This window comes from Dromiciops gliroides, chromosome 1 (assembly GCF_019393635.1).
Source record: "Dromiciops gliroides isolate mDroGli1 chromosome 1, mDroGli1.pri, whole genome shotgun sequence".
NCBI classification, from domain to species: domain Eukaryota; kingdom Metazoa; phylum Chordata; class Mammalia; order Microbiotheria; family Microbiotheriidae; genus Dromiciops; species Dromiciops gliroides.
Window position 1 is genome coordinate 466,833,434 of NC_057861.1, and position 13,464 is coordinate 466,846,897.

Consider the following 13,464-nt stretch of genomic DNA (forward strand, 5'->3'; position numbering starts at 1 on the left):
ACCTTATCTGAAACTGTCAGTGGAGCTGGGAATTGGTCCAGTTTTTCTAGAAAGCAGTTTGGAACTACGGCCAGAAAGCTACCAAACTGTATATTGTTGTTGATTGTCTAGATTTAAGAAAAGAATTTCCCAACAAAACTCACCACCTCTGTACAGAGCTTTGTTGGGAAATTCCTCAAACCAAAGGTTCTAGGATTCTTTCAGGCAGTAACTGTTCCACCTTGGGGTCACTTTGATGGTGGGTTAGTTAATTAAGAGGCAAGGCCCAAAAGGTAAAAACTTTAACAGCAGCAGCTGATGAACAATTGCCAGGTAGAAAGCAATACCCTGAATGAAGACAGATACATACATACATATATAAAGTTTTACACAACTTAGGATGACATTATGGGTGGCAAAAGGAGCCTATCAGGTGAGGCTGCTCAAGCACTTTCCTTATATGGGAGAATGAGTAATAGGGACAGGATGTTAGATGATTTGGAGGATGTTAGGTAATTGGGACAGGATGTTGTTATAGAGAAAATATCTGTTCTCTGAGTTATGTGGTAGGTAAATGCTGGAAATATATATACACCACAATGCATAAATTATAGAGGTAAAAACCTAGGTTTTATTATTATACTAAAGCATAAGTTCAGGCCTCAGAGAAAACCTGAACCACCATGAGGATTCTGACAAGACTTTTTATAGGCAAAATTATGTCAAAGTGACAGAGAAATAATTCATTTATATATATTGCAATTTTAAACATTTCTCATAGGCCATAAAAGTTTAAGAAAAGATAGAGCCATAATCCTATACTTCCTTCAATGTCATAAAAGTTGAACAAATTTAATTAGTCAGCCATAATCTCACACATCCTTTAAAGAAACAAACCTTGTCGTTGGATAAACTCTATGAGTAAACTAAGTCAGATTACAAATCAAAACTACATTTAGAAGGTTCACAAATAGGCTGATTGAGAAAGAGGATTTACATGCCTCCAAAGAGTCAAGGACAGTTGAGATTCTTCCTCTGGCTTCTTATCTAAGGAATATTTAAGGCTCTAAGTAAATGTTCACATCTCAGGGGGTAGGTTTTGATTAGATGAGGTTAATGTTAACCAAAATTTCTAGGAGGAATGGCCCAAATTCCAAATAATAAGAGGAAATAAAAAATTCCCATAACAATGTTAACCTTGAGGATAAAACACATTAACCTTGAGGTTTCAAAGATATTAAAGGTCAGGTTTCTTCCAGTGGAATAACAGGTTTCTCTGAGGTTAGTTTTATCAGAATATCTTAGGTGGTGAAGGAGATCTCTAAGATAGTGAAGCCTTCCTTCCGGATAGAATCATTCTATTGTTGAATAAAAATAGCCTGAGGGTCTACCCTGTAGCTCTATTTCTTTGATTTCTAAGTCTACTTTTTCTGGGGAGATGTGTCCTTAAAACTCAGTCTATATCCTCCACAGTTTCTAGGCCAGGGCATCATCTGAAGCACTGTATAGGAGAATGTCATATAGACAATACCACAACTGAGTCCCTGACCTGTAGGGTTGGAGGTTGGGCATCTCTTCAGAATGAGAGGGACACTAGGCATGATCTTTTTTCTGTTAGTGAAGTTAACTTTCACCTTATTTGGATTTGCTTGCTATCAGCCAATAGGGAGCATCTAGGCCCCTGAATTGCCAGTCAAAGGGTAATGGGGTATGGCCCTGTTGCCTGTAGCTCTCCCTACCTTGCTTCTCCCCACTACAGCCTATGGAATGGAGGCTCCCTCTGTGATGAATTATTGGGCTGAGACAAGAATACACTTTGGACTGTGGCTGGTGTCGATGATTAGCTAGCGATTCAAGTGCAACTAAGGCCTTTCCTACATTTCTTTTTTTTCTTTCCTACATTTCTAGCCTGCCGGAGAAGAGGCAGGAGGGTACCCTATAGTCAGGAGTTAATTCAAGAATCCATATAAATGTAACATGTGACTTGGCCTTCTGACTTGTGTTCTCTGTTTATGTGCCTCAGTATATTTGTGTTTTAAGTTTGGACTCGCTCTCCCTAGAGATCATGTGGGTACAAAAGGGAAGAGTTTCCCCTATTTGGGACAGTTGTTTCTATAACAACTGTACTTGCTAAACCTGCCTCATAAATATGCTGTCTAAAAGCTAATTAGGGGGCAGCTAGGTGGCGCAGTGGATAAAACACCGGTCCTGGATTCATGAGGACCTGAGTTCAGATTCAGACTCAGACACTTGACACTTACTAGCTGGGTGACCCTGGGCAAGTCACTTAACCCTCATTGGCCTGAAAAAAAAAAGCTAATTAGGCCTAGCTGATAATTAATAGGGAATATACTGTTGGGGGCTCGTGAGTGACAGTACTAAAATATCCTCACCATTTTAGCATTGCTCAGTAGAATTCTGAAAGTAGTATTAGTCAGTCACTAACTGGGGACCATATCTATGAGTTCTGGTGCAAGTGTGAGGAATAGTTCCAGAGTGCACAAGTAATAAATTATTGAATTACATTCTCTGCTTTGAGGAGACAGGGGCATATGCCAGGAGGATCGGAAAGAGTTAAAAAGACACACAGCTGTTAATGCACATTGGACATACTTATCATCCTTTTTCTGTCACTTTGGAGCTCTGGACTAAAAGGAAAATAAGTGAACTGTGCAAATAATTGAACCAAGAATTACATACCCTTCTGCCCACATAGTAGATGCATCATTCCCACCTAGGTTAAAAGGAACTTTCTCTATTCCCTTTGGAAACTTTTTAAAGCCTAATGCAAAACAACTGTGCTTTAAGGTATCTTTGACTTTCTTCCAGTAAGCAGTAAATCTGTATACAATCAGTTCTGCTGTAACACTACATGTGTTAAAAGCACTGTAATATGCAAAACCTCAGAATTAAAAACCACAGAGCTTATGGGGGAAATGGGGTTAGGGACACAATTCTCAAAAACTTTATCAGTGACACATAAAAAAAGACGAAAATCTAACAATAATGGTAGTACAATTTTAGACCCATTAAATGGTTAAGAAATACATAAATTGGGGCAGCTAGGTGGCACAGTGGATAGAGCACCGGCCCTAGAGTCAGGAGTACCTGAGTTCAAGTCTGGCCTCAGACACTTAACACTTACTAGCTGTGTGACCTTGGGCAAGTCACTTAACCCCAATTGCCTCACTAAATATATATATATATATATATATATATATATATATATATATATATATATATAAATTGTGTCCATGATCTTGGATTGCTGCTCATCCTGTACCCCATGGCTGCCTAAGCAATTTAGACAGGCTACAACTCCCACTACACATGGGGGTCGCAGGTGGGGATGGTGCAGACCAGCCTTTCTCAGTTCACAGCTTCGTTCCAACAGAATATAAATATAATAGATATGGTACTTTACTTTGACAAAGACCTGAAATTTCCTTGTAGAAGTGGGGGTCAGAAAGGTTGTAGCTTATGAGTTATTGTGAAATTGCACAGTTTTCTGCCTTTTTGCTATTTCTTGTGGAGGAAATTGCACAGAAGCAAACTCAAAATTCATGTTATGCTCAAAATATTCCCCCAAAATCAATCACACTGGAACAAATTTGTGTTTTTGAAACAAAGCAGAACTTTTCCACTCAATTCTCAAGAGTAGTTTTTGTGTTTTTAGTTGTTTTTTTTTTTCACTTGAATTAAAGGCAATGGAAAGATGGGTCAGTATAAATAGGCTGAAGCAGTCAGTGAGTCAGTCAATAAAGATTTATTAAATGTCTAATATGTGCCAGGAACTCTGCTGAGTGCAAGGGGGAAAATGTGGCAAAGGACAGTTCTGTTCTCAAGGAACTCATGGTCTTATGGGAGAGATGAGAAGCAAACAAATATGTACAAACAAGCTATATTTAGAATAAATAGGGATTAAGAGAGAGAAGGCACCAGAACTAAGAGGGGTTGGAAAAGGCTTCTTGTATAAGAAAGGGAGCCTGGGAAGTCAGGAGGCACAGATGAGGAAGGAGAATATTCTAGGCATGAGGACAGCCAGAGAAAATGCCTGCAGCTGAGAGATGGAGCATCTTGTTCATGGAACAGCAGGGAGCCCCATTCACCTGCATTTCAGAGTATGTGCTGCTTGCATCCCGGGACTGCTTCCTGTCCTCAGACAGCTCACACTCCCTAGTGTGGTGTGTATTCCACCCCCCCACCCCAAAGATTCATTGTTAAACATTTACCAGCATTCCCCTGGTGAGAGTCCACACCCAGAGTCTCCCTGCTCTGCAAAGAAGGAATATGTTGTATTCTTTTATTTCTCCTTTGGGGGCAAACTTGGTCATTTGAATTTTATATTATCCAGTTTCTATTATTTCCATTCTTTTTACTTCATTTTGCATAGTAAACAGGGAAAAGGCAGCCACAACCCTTCCCATAATACCTTCAACATTGACTATTATCATCTTGTATCATTTTTGACAATTTTATTGGCCTGAGGCGAGATCTCCAATTGTTTTGATTTGCATTTCTCCTATCATTGGTGATGTGGAGAAGTGTTTCATATAATAGCTTTCATTTCTTCTTTTGAAAAATACTTGTTGGGGGGCAGCTAGGTGGCACAGTGGATAAAGCACTGGCCCTGGATTCAGGAGGACCTGAGTTCAAATCCAGCCTCAGACACTTGACACTTACTAGCTGTGTGACCCTGGGCAAGTCACTTAACCCTCATTGCCCTGCCAAAAAAAAGAAAGAAAGAAATATTCTAAGCCTAGATTTATAGAATCTTTGAGTTGGAAATGAGCTGAGAAATCATCTAGTACAACATATATATGAAATATGAACCAGTTTATAATATTCCTAGTTCATGCTCAGTGATTTCCAAGGTCAGGAAGCTCACTGCTTTAAGAGGCCATCCATTGGGTTGGTGTCTCAGACCATTGCTTTCCAAGGCTTCCCTTCTGAGCTGGCCACAACATCTGACCTGGAATCCTGAGCCCCAAGATCCCTTTGGCTTGAACACCTACGTTGAGGACATCACTCCATTGCACCTAGAACTGACAAGGACAAACAAAACATAACAACACCCCAATATCATTTCGTGAGGTCACATGGCCTAATTGGAGAGGTGAGGTGGCCCTCAGGCCCTTCTCTCTTTACTGTATGTCACCTGTTGAGAGGTAATAAGTCCTTTGTTTCTGTAGATGAATATTGGATTGTGACTTTTCTTAGGTAGATTTAAAGACAGACCATTCAGACTATGCAGTCAATGGAAAAAGGCTGCTTTCATCTACATAGTAGGCCAATACAGAACGGATGTCCACATATACACCATTTTTCTTGTCTCCTCGAAGGAGGTCCCAAGCACCTTCCATGTGGGTGAAACCTTTTTTGACATGCATCAAACTCCTGTTAGGTATGAAAACAACAGAGCTGAAGAGAAGAGAAAGAAAACAGTCCCTGAGGTGGCCAAAGTACCAGAATTTAAGAAGGCAAGCAGAAATACCAATCCTGTCAGAAGCTAGAGGGAGCAAAAGATTAAGAATCTAGGCAAACCACTAGGAATTTGGAACCCATACTTATGAGAGGGTCAGAAATCTAGAGAGAAAGGAAGAAATGTCAGTATGAAGCACCTCCAACTAGGAGAATCTGAGATGACTTTGACTCAGCCAGAATTTTCTTATATGTTTGCTATGAGGACAGAAATCATATTGGATGTAGGCAGATAAATGGATGCAACTACTTGAAATTGTCAGTGGAAGGATTTCAAACTATAGATAGGTCCTTACACTAAGTTTATTAAAACTCTAGCATTAAGCATTTCTGAATAGGAGTTTTAAAACATTCTAGGTAATAGTAGCTTTTAATATATGAGGTTTGATTTGGGGTTTTGATATTTAGCCAACTTAGAAAGCCACCAGGTCTAATGGTAGCTTTCTCAATTTTAAAGGTTAACCATTTTTCTTGTTGCAGATTTGAAAATGCCAACATAATAATTGAACAACCAGAGCATTTGTTCATTTTGTTTGTTTAAAGTTCATATTTTGTTTTTGGTGCTTATGAAACATACTAAACAATGTTTCTGAAGAGTTTCAGGCTATCACAAGATATTTGAAAGTGAGTAAACTGACAACACACTATGCCCGTTTATGCTGATATTATACAAGCGTCTCTTTTGAGACTTTTGTAGACTTCTGTTGCTGAATATTGCCCAATTTGTTACCTTGAAAGAGCTTTAAATTCTTCTTTGATAATTCATCTAATCAAAAAACTAGTCAAAGGAATAGGACTTATTAGATAAAGCATATTATTCTAAAAGTTTAAAAAGACAAACACAGCTGCTAACTTTTTATTTCAATGTATTTTTCCCTATAGTCTATAGTTTATATTTTTTAAATTTTGCAAAAAAAAAAGCAGTAGAATCCTACCTTCAAAAGCATATACATAGGGTTTAAAAACACCCTAAAAAAGAATAGTTTAAAATCACCCCCCCACAACATACACACCCAGCTTGGAGGAGTTGGCTGTAGTGAAAAGAGCACATTATCAAGCAATACAAAAATAGGCATAATAAAAATTTTCCTTTCAAAATGTACTTTATTAGTATTTATTTTCATGTAAGATTGAATTAGGTTTAGAATATTTTCCATATATAAAAGTTCATGTGCAAATTTCTATTTTTCCTTCCCCTACCATTAACTATTTGTAGTTCTTCTAAGGTCAGGTAGGAAGCCTCATCTTCCTGAGTTCAAATCCAGGCTCAGACACTTAGTAGTTGTGTGACCCTGAGTAAGTCACTTAACCCTTTCTGCCTCAGTTTCCTTATCTGTAAAATGAGCTAGAGAAGAAAATGGCAAACCACTCAAGTATCTTTGCCAAGAAATCCCCAAATGGGGTCACAAAGAGTAAGATATGGCTGAACAACAAGAACAGCTATCTGTTCTCTGAGTGCTGTGTAACTAAAGACTAATGTTCAAAACTGGTAGTATTCACTAATTAATCAGTTAAAATGTATTTATTAAGTATCTACTATGTGCCCTGCACTGTGTTTAGCACTGTGGATAAAGATAAAGGCAAAAAAAAAGAGGTCCCTCCTTTCCAGAACCTCTTGGTCTGCAGAGGCTAGAGCCAAACAGACAGAGCAGGCAAAAACAACTGTGCAGAGAATAAGATGGAAGTTTATTTTCTATAATGAGGGAAATGGCTTGCAAGCAAGGAGGGAAAACTAAACTCATATTTAGTTCCCCCTGTGGGGGAACCCTCTTTAGTCTGGGCAAATCTCAATACTTATACCAGTGGCTACTCAGTGAGTTATAGCCCTGACAGTGAGGGATAACAGCAACAATGAGACAAGTTTGATTCATAGCAGGGCTTCACGACCATACTGCAGGTACTTGTCTGAGCTCAGGGAACACCTGGTGATGATAAAAGCAATACAAAAATTATGTGAAATAATTCTGGGATTTTGCTGTGGCTGAGTTCATCCAGAGGGTGAGTGCAAAGGATTGTTGTTTGCCAAGCTCAGGGCACAGTTTGCTTCCTGGGCCTTACCTCTGGAAAACAGGGTGTTTCCTATTAATATCTTGATACAAAGAACTCACGGTCCAATGGAGAAGACAACAAATACACAAATGTACAAATAAGATATATACACAATTAATTGGAGATAATCAACAGAGGGAAGGCATTAGCATTGAGGGGACTTGGGAAAGGCTTCTTGTAGAAGGTAAGATTTTAGCTGGGACTTGAAGGAAGCTAGGAAGGACTAAAGATGATGAAGAGGGAAAGAATTCTAGACAGTGAAAGTTCCCAGAGTCTGGAGATAGAATGTCTTGTTCAAGTTACACTACAATGATGAACTCAGGATCATCATAGGGTTTCCTATCAGTTTGGGGTGAAATCTCAGGGCATGAATCTCCAAAGGATGAATTCATGCAGGGACTCCCATTTACAGTACTTAAGAATGAATTTGAATTGCTGACAAAAATGGGTCCAGACTGGCCTAGGTTTTCTAGGCTCATTTTGAAACAGAATTATATCTCCAGCATGTTTGAATTAACACACTTCTGGGACAGCACCTTAGACCCTGGAACTAGCTTAGATTCCAAGAGTTGGGGTACCTGAAGGCCCAGTTTATATCAGCACAGTGTTCATGCATTTCTTACCACAACCACTTAATATTTCCTTTCTTGCCTGGGGAAGAAATGAGGGGCAAGCAGAAAAACATAGTCTTATTACCTACTATAGTGTACAATACATAGGAGAGTTTTTAAATTATGCAATGATTTATTATTAATATAACTATATCATTCCACATTTTCAACCTTCCTTAAATTTAGTGTTCTTCAAAGTGGTACCTGTGGCTCTCTAGGAGAGCATGACCTGATCCCAAGTGGACTGTATCCTTACCCCAAGAGATATATAATCAGGAAATTGTAGCCTGAGAAGATGATTTGCATCCCACTTTTCCTGTGGTAGCCAATCATGAGGTTTCACTCCCATCTAATTATACCTTTCCTTGTTCTTCAACACTCCCTAGTTCCACATACTCCCTCAGTTCTGTAAGATCTCTGCCTCTCTCAGCGTTAATCCCTCAGGGTAGTTAAAATATCATCATTTTCCTAGTTAGCAACAATAGCAAATGTTTTGGTTCCTTTGGGAAAAAACTTCCCCCCTTTCCCTTCCCAAGTATAACCACTCCCTGGCCTCAGGTCACCTTATGGCTTTAGCAGGCACTTTGTTAAAGGGGTAAGAGGGGTAGAGGATAGGGTCCGTGCTCCACGGCAGAGCTTTGTCCCATTTTGGGTGCAATGGACAATGTGTTGCCCAGGATAAGCAGGCATGGCACACATTTTTTTTTTCAGGGCAATGGATGTTAAGTGACTTGCCCAGGGTCACTCGGCTAGTAAGTGTCAAGTGTCTGAGGCCAGATTTGAACTCAGGTCCTCCTGAATCCAGGGCAGTACTTTATCCACTGTGCCACCTAGCTGCCCCCAGGCATGGCACACATTTAAAAAAAATTTTATATTTCCCCCCAATACATGTAAAAACAATTTTAACATTCTTTTTTCAAATTTGAGTTTCAAATAATCTCCCTCCCTTCTCTCCCCCTTCATTGAGAAGGCAAGCTATTTGACATAGATTTTACATGTGTAGTCCTACAAAACACATTTCCACCTAAGTCATACCGTGAAAAAAAGAGACAAAAAAAATAACAAGAAAAATAAAGTAAAGAAAAAGTATCATTGATCTGCATTCAGGATAGCAGTTTTCACCATAAGACCTTCAGTCTTGGATCATTATATTGCTGATAATAGTTAAGTCATTCACAATAGATCATCATACAATATTGCTGTTACTGTGTACAGTGTTTTCCTGGTTCTGTTCTTTTCATTTTGCTTCAGTTCATGTCTTGCCAGGTTTTTTTGAGAGTGTTCTCCTCATCATTTCTTATAGCCCAATAGTATTCCATCCCAATCATACACAAAAACTTGTTCATCCTTTCCTCAACTGATGGACATCCCATCAATTTCCAATTCTTTGCTACCACTAAAAGAGGTGCTATATTTTTGTACATATAGACCTTTTTCCTTTTCCTTTTTTAAAAAAAAATATTTGGGGGATACAGACGTAGTAGTGGTATTCCTTGGTCAAAGTTTATGCATAGTTTTATAGGCCTCTGGCCACAGCTGCAAATTGCTCTCTAAAATGGTAGTACATTAGTGTTTTAGTCTTCCCACATTCCCTCTAACATTTGTCATTTTCTTTTTCTCTCGTATTAGCCAGTCTGGTAGCTCAGAGTTGTTTGAATGTGCATTTCTCTAATCAATAGTGATTTAGAATATTTTTTCATGTGACTATAGGTAGCTTTGATTACTTTGTCTAAAAACTGCCTGTTCATATCCTTTGACAATTTATCAATTGAAAAATGATTCTTATTTCTATGAAATTGACTCAGTTTTCTATATATTTGACAAATTGAGTCTTTATCAGAGAAACTTGCTATAAATATTTTTCACAGCAATTACCAGCTATGATTTTCCCTCCATACTATTTTCCCCTTGTTTATTTTACTCTTTCTCCTTTCAACCTGTTGATTCTCTTTTAGAATTTTATTTTTTTCCCAAAGTACATGTAAAAACAAATTTTAACGTCAATTTTTAAATCTTTGTGTTCCAAATTCTCTTCCTTCCTCCTTCCCTACAACCCTTCTTAAGAACTCAAGCAATTCAATGTAAGTTTTTTGTTTGTTGTTTGTTTTTTAGTGAGGCAATTGGGGCTAAGTGACTTGCCCAGGGTCACACAGCTAGTTAAGTGTTAAGTGTCTGAGGCTGGATTTGAACTCAGGTACTCCTGACTCCAGGGCCCATGCTCTATCCACTGTGCCACCCAGCTGCCCCTCGATATAAGTTATACATGTGTAGTCATGTAAAACATTTCCATGTTAGTCAGGTTGTGAAAGAAAACAGACCAAAAAAACTTTAGAAAAAGAAAATAACAATTATGCTTCAATTATATTCAGACACCATCAGTTCTTTCTCTGGAGATGGATTGCATTTTTCACAAGTGCTTCAGAGTTGTCTTGGACGACTACGCTGCTGAAAATTACCAAGTCATTCACAGCAGATCATCTTACAATATTGCTGTTATTTTGTATACAATACATTTCACTTTGCATCAGCTCATGTAAATCTTTCCAGGTTTTTCTGATAGCATCCTGCTCATCATTTCTCATAGAATATCAGTGTTCCATCATAATCCCATCCCACAATTTGTTCAGCCATTTCCCAATTGATGGGCATCTCCTCAATTTTGAATTCAACTTTTTAAAAAAATCTCTTTTGGGATACCAACCTAGTAGTGGTATTACTGGGTCAAAGAGAGTATGCATAGCACTTTGGTCATAGTTCCAAATTGCTCTACAGAATGTTTGAATAAGTTTACAACTTTACCAAGAATGCATTATATCTCATTTCCCCCATATCTCCTACAACATTTGTCATTTTCCTCTGCTGTCCTGTTATCCAGTTTCCCCAGAATTGTTTTCACCTGCATCTCTCCAATCAGTAGTGAGTTAGAACAATTTTTTTTTCATATGGCTATAGGTAGCTTTGATTATTTCATCTGAAAACTTCATATCTTTTGATCACCTATCAATTGGGAAATGGCTCTTATTTTAACAAAATTCACTCAGTTCTCTATATGTTTGAGAACTGAGGCCTGTCAGACAAACTTGCTTCAAATTTTTTTCACAGTTACTATTGCTAACTGTATTTCCCTCCACCCTATTCCATCACCATGATATTTACTCTATTTTCTATCTTCTTTCACCCTATCCCTCCTCAAAAGTGTTTTGCTTCTGACTGCCCCCTCCCCCAGTCTTCCCTCCCTTCTTTCACCTGCTCCCCCTATCCCCTTCTCCTCCTACTTTTCTGCAGGGTAAGATATATTACTATACCCAGTTGAATGTGTATGTTATTCCCTCTTTGAGCCAATTCTGATGAGAGTAAGGTTCACTCACTCCACAGCACCTCCCTCAGCTTCCTCTGAATTGTATATACTTTTTATTTTTATTTTATGTGAGATACTTTACCCATTTCATTTCTCCCTTTCCCTTTCACTGCATTCCTCTCACCCCTTAATTTTTTTTTAGATCCTTTCACATTTAATTTACACCTATACTTTTTATCTATATATACTAGTTCTAACTGGTCTAAAAATGAGAAAGATTTTAGGAGTTAAAGTATCATTTTCCCATGTAGAAATGTAAACAGAATAATCATATTGAATATATGATTTGTCTTTCCTGTTTACCTTTTATGCTTCTTTTGAGTCTTGTATTTGAAAGTCACATTTTCTTTACAATTCTGATTCTTTCATCAGGAATACTTGAAAAATCCTCTATTTCATTTTAAATATCTATTTTTCTTCCTGAAGGATTATACTTAGTTTTGCTGGGTAGGTGATTCTTGGTCATAATTATAGTTCTTTTGCCCTCTGGAATATCATTTTCCAAGCACTCAGATTCCTTAATGTAGAAAATGCTAAATCTTGTGTTATCCTGACTGTGGCTCCATAATATTTGAATTGTTTCTTTTTTGGCTGCTTGCAATATTTTTCCTTGACCTGAACGCTCTGAAATTTGGCTATAATATTTCTGGCAGTTTTCATTTTTGGATCTCCTTCAGGAGGTGATTGGTGAATTCTTTCCATTTCTATTTTGCCCTCTGGTTCTAGAATAGTGGGGCAGTTTTATTTGATAATTTCTTGAAAGATGATTTCTAGGCTCTTTTAAAAAAATTCATGGATTTCAAGTAGTCCTATAATTCTTAAATTATCTCTCCTGGATCTATTTTCCAGGTCAGTTGTTTTTTCCAATGAGATATTTCACATTTTCTTCTATTTATTTCATTCTTTTGGGTTTGTTTTATTTTTTCTTGATGTCTCATAAAGTCATTAGCTTCCACTTGCCCAGCTCTAATTTTTAAGGAGTTCTTTTCTTCAGTGGATTTTTGTATATCTTTTCCATTTGACCAATTATTTTCAAGGCATTCTCTTCATTGGATTTCTTTTTTGTTTTTTTTGTTTGTTTGTTTTTGATGGGAAATGAGGGTTAAGTGACTTGCCCAGGGTCACACAGCTAATAAGTGTCAAGTGTCTGAGGCTGGATTTGAACTCAGGCCCTCCTAAATCCAAGGTCAATGCTTTATCCCCTGTGCCACTTACCTGCCCCCTCTTCACTGGAATTTTGTCATTCCTTTACCTTTTGGTATATTCTATCTTTTAAGGTGTTCTTTTCATCAATTTTTTTTGTGCCTCCTTTACCAAGCTGTTGACACTTTTTTCATGATTTTCTTGCATCACTCTCATTTCTCTTTCCAATTTTTCCTCTACCTCTCTTACTTGATTTTAAAAATATTTTTGAGCGCTTCCATGGCCTGGACCCAATTCATATTTCTTTTTGAGGCTTTGAATATAAAAGTTTTGCCTTTATTGTCTTTTTCTGAGTTTGTGTTTTTGATCTTCCCTGTCACCATTGTAACTTTCTATAGTTATAGATCTTTTTCTTTTATTTGCTCATTTCTAGCCTATTTCCTGACTTTTATCTGTATGCTAAAGTGGGGCTCTGCTTCCCAAGTGAAGGAGGCACTTAGATTTAGGTTTTTTGTGCAGTTGTTTTCAGAGGTTATTCTGGGGATCTATATATTTTCAATTCTTTCAATGTGGTAGGCTGATGCTCTGCTCTGTGAGTAAAAAGAAACATTTTTTTCCACCCTGGAATTATATCCCTGCTCCCCTGTGTTGGAAATCTCTGATGTGCTAGTGCTCCTCTTTTCCATGGGACTGAGCCCCAAGACTGTGACCCAGATCCAAGGATGGGCAATGCAACAGAGTCCTATCTCCTGGTGTAAGTAGATGGACTCCTATGATGTCCTTACCATCTGTGGACTGAGGGGTCCAGAAACTGCCACTGCCATCACGGATTTAATAACCCTC

General features: G+C 38.0%; 1 protein-coding gene across 1 annotated transcript in view; it reads left to right on the forward strand.

Annotated features, from left to right (window-relative positions):
• CAMK4 (calcium/calmodulin dependent protein kinase IV) overlaps nt 1-13,464 on the forward strand; it is a 216,875-nt gene that overhangs the window by 43,843 nt on the left and 159,568 nt on the right. The gene's annotated exons all lie outside the window — the stretch shown is intronic.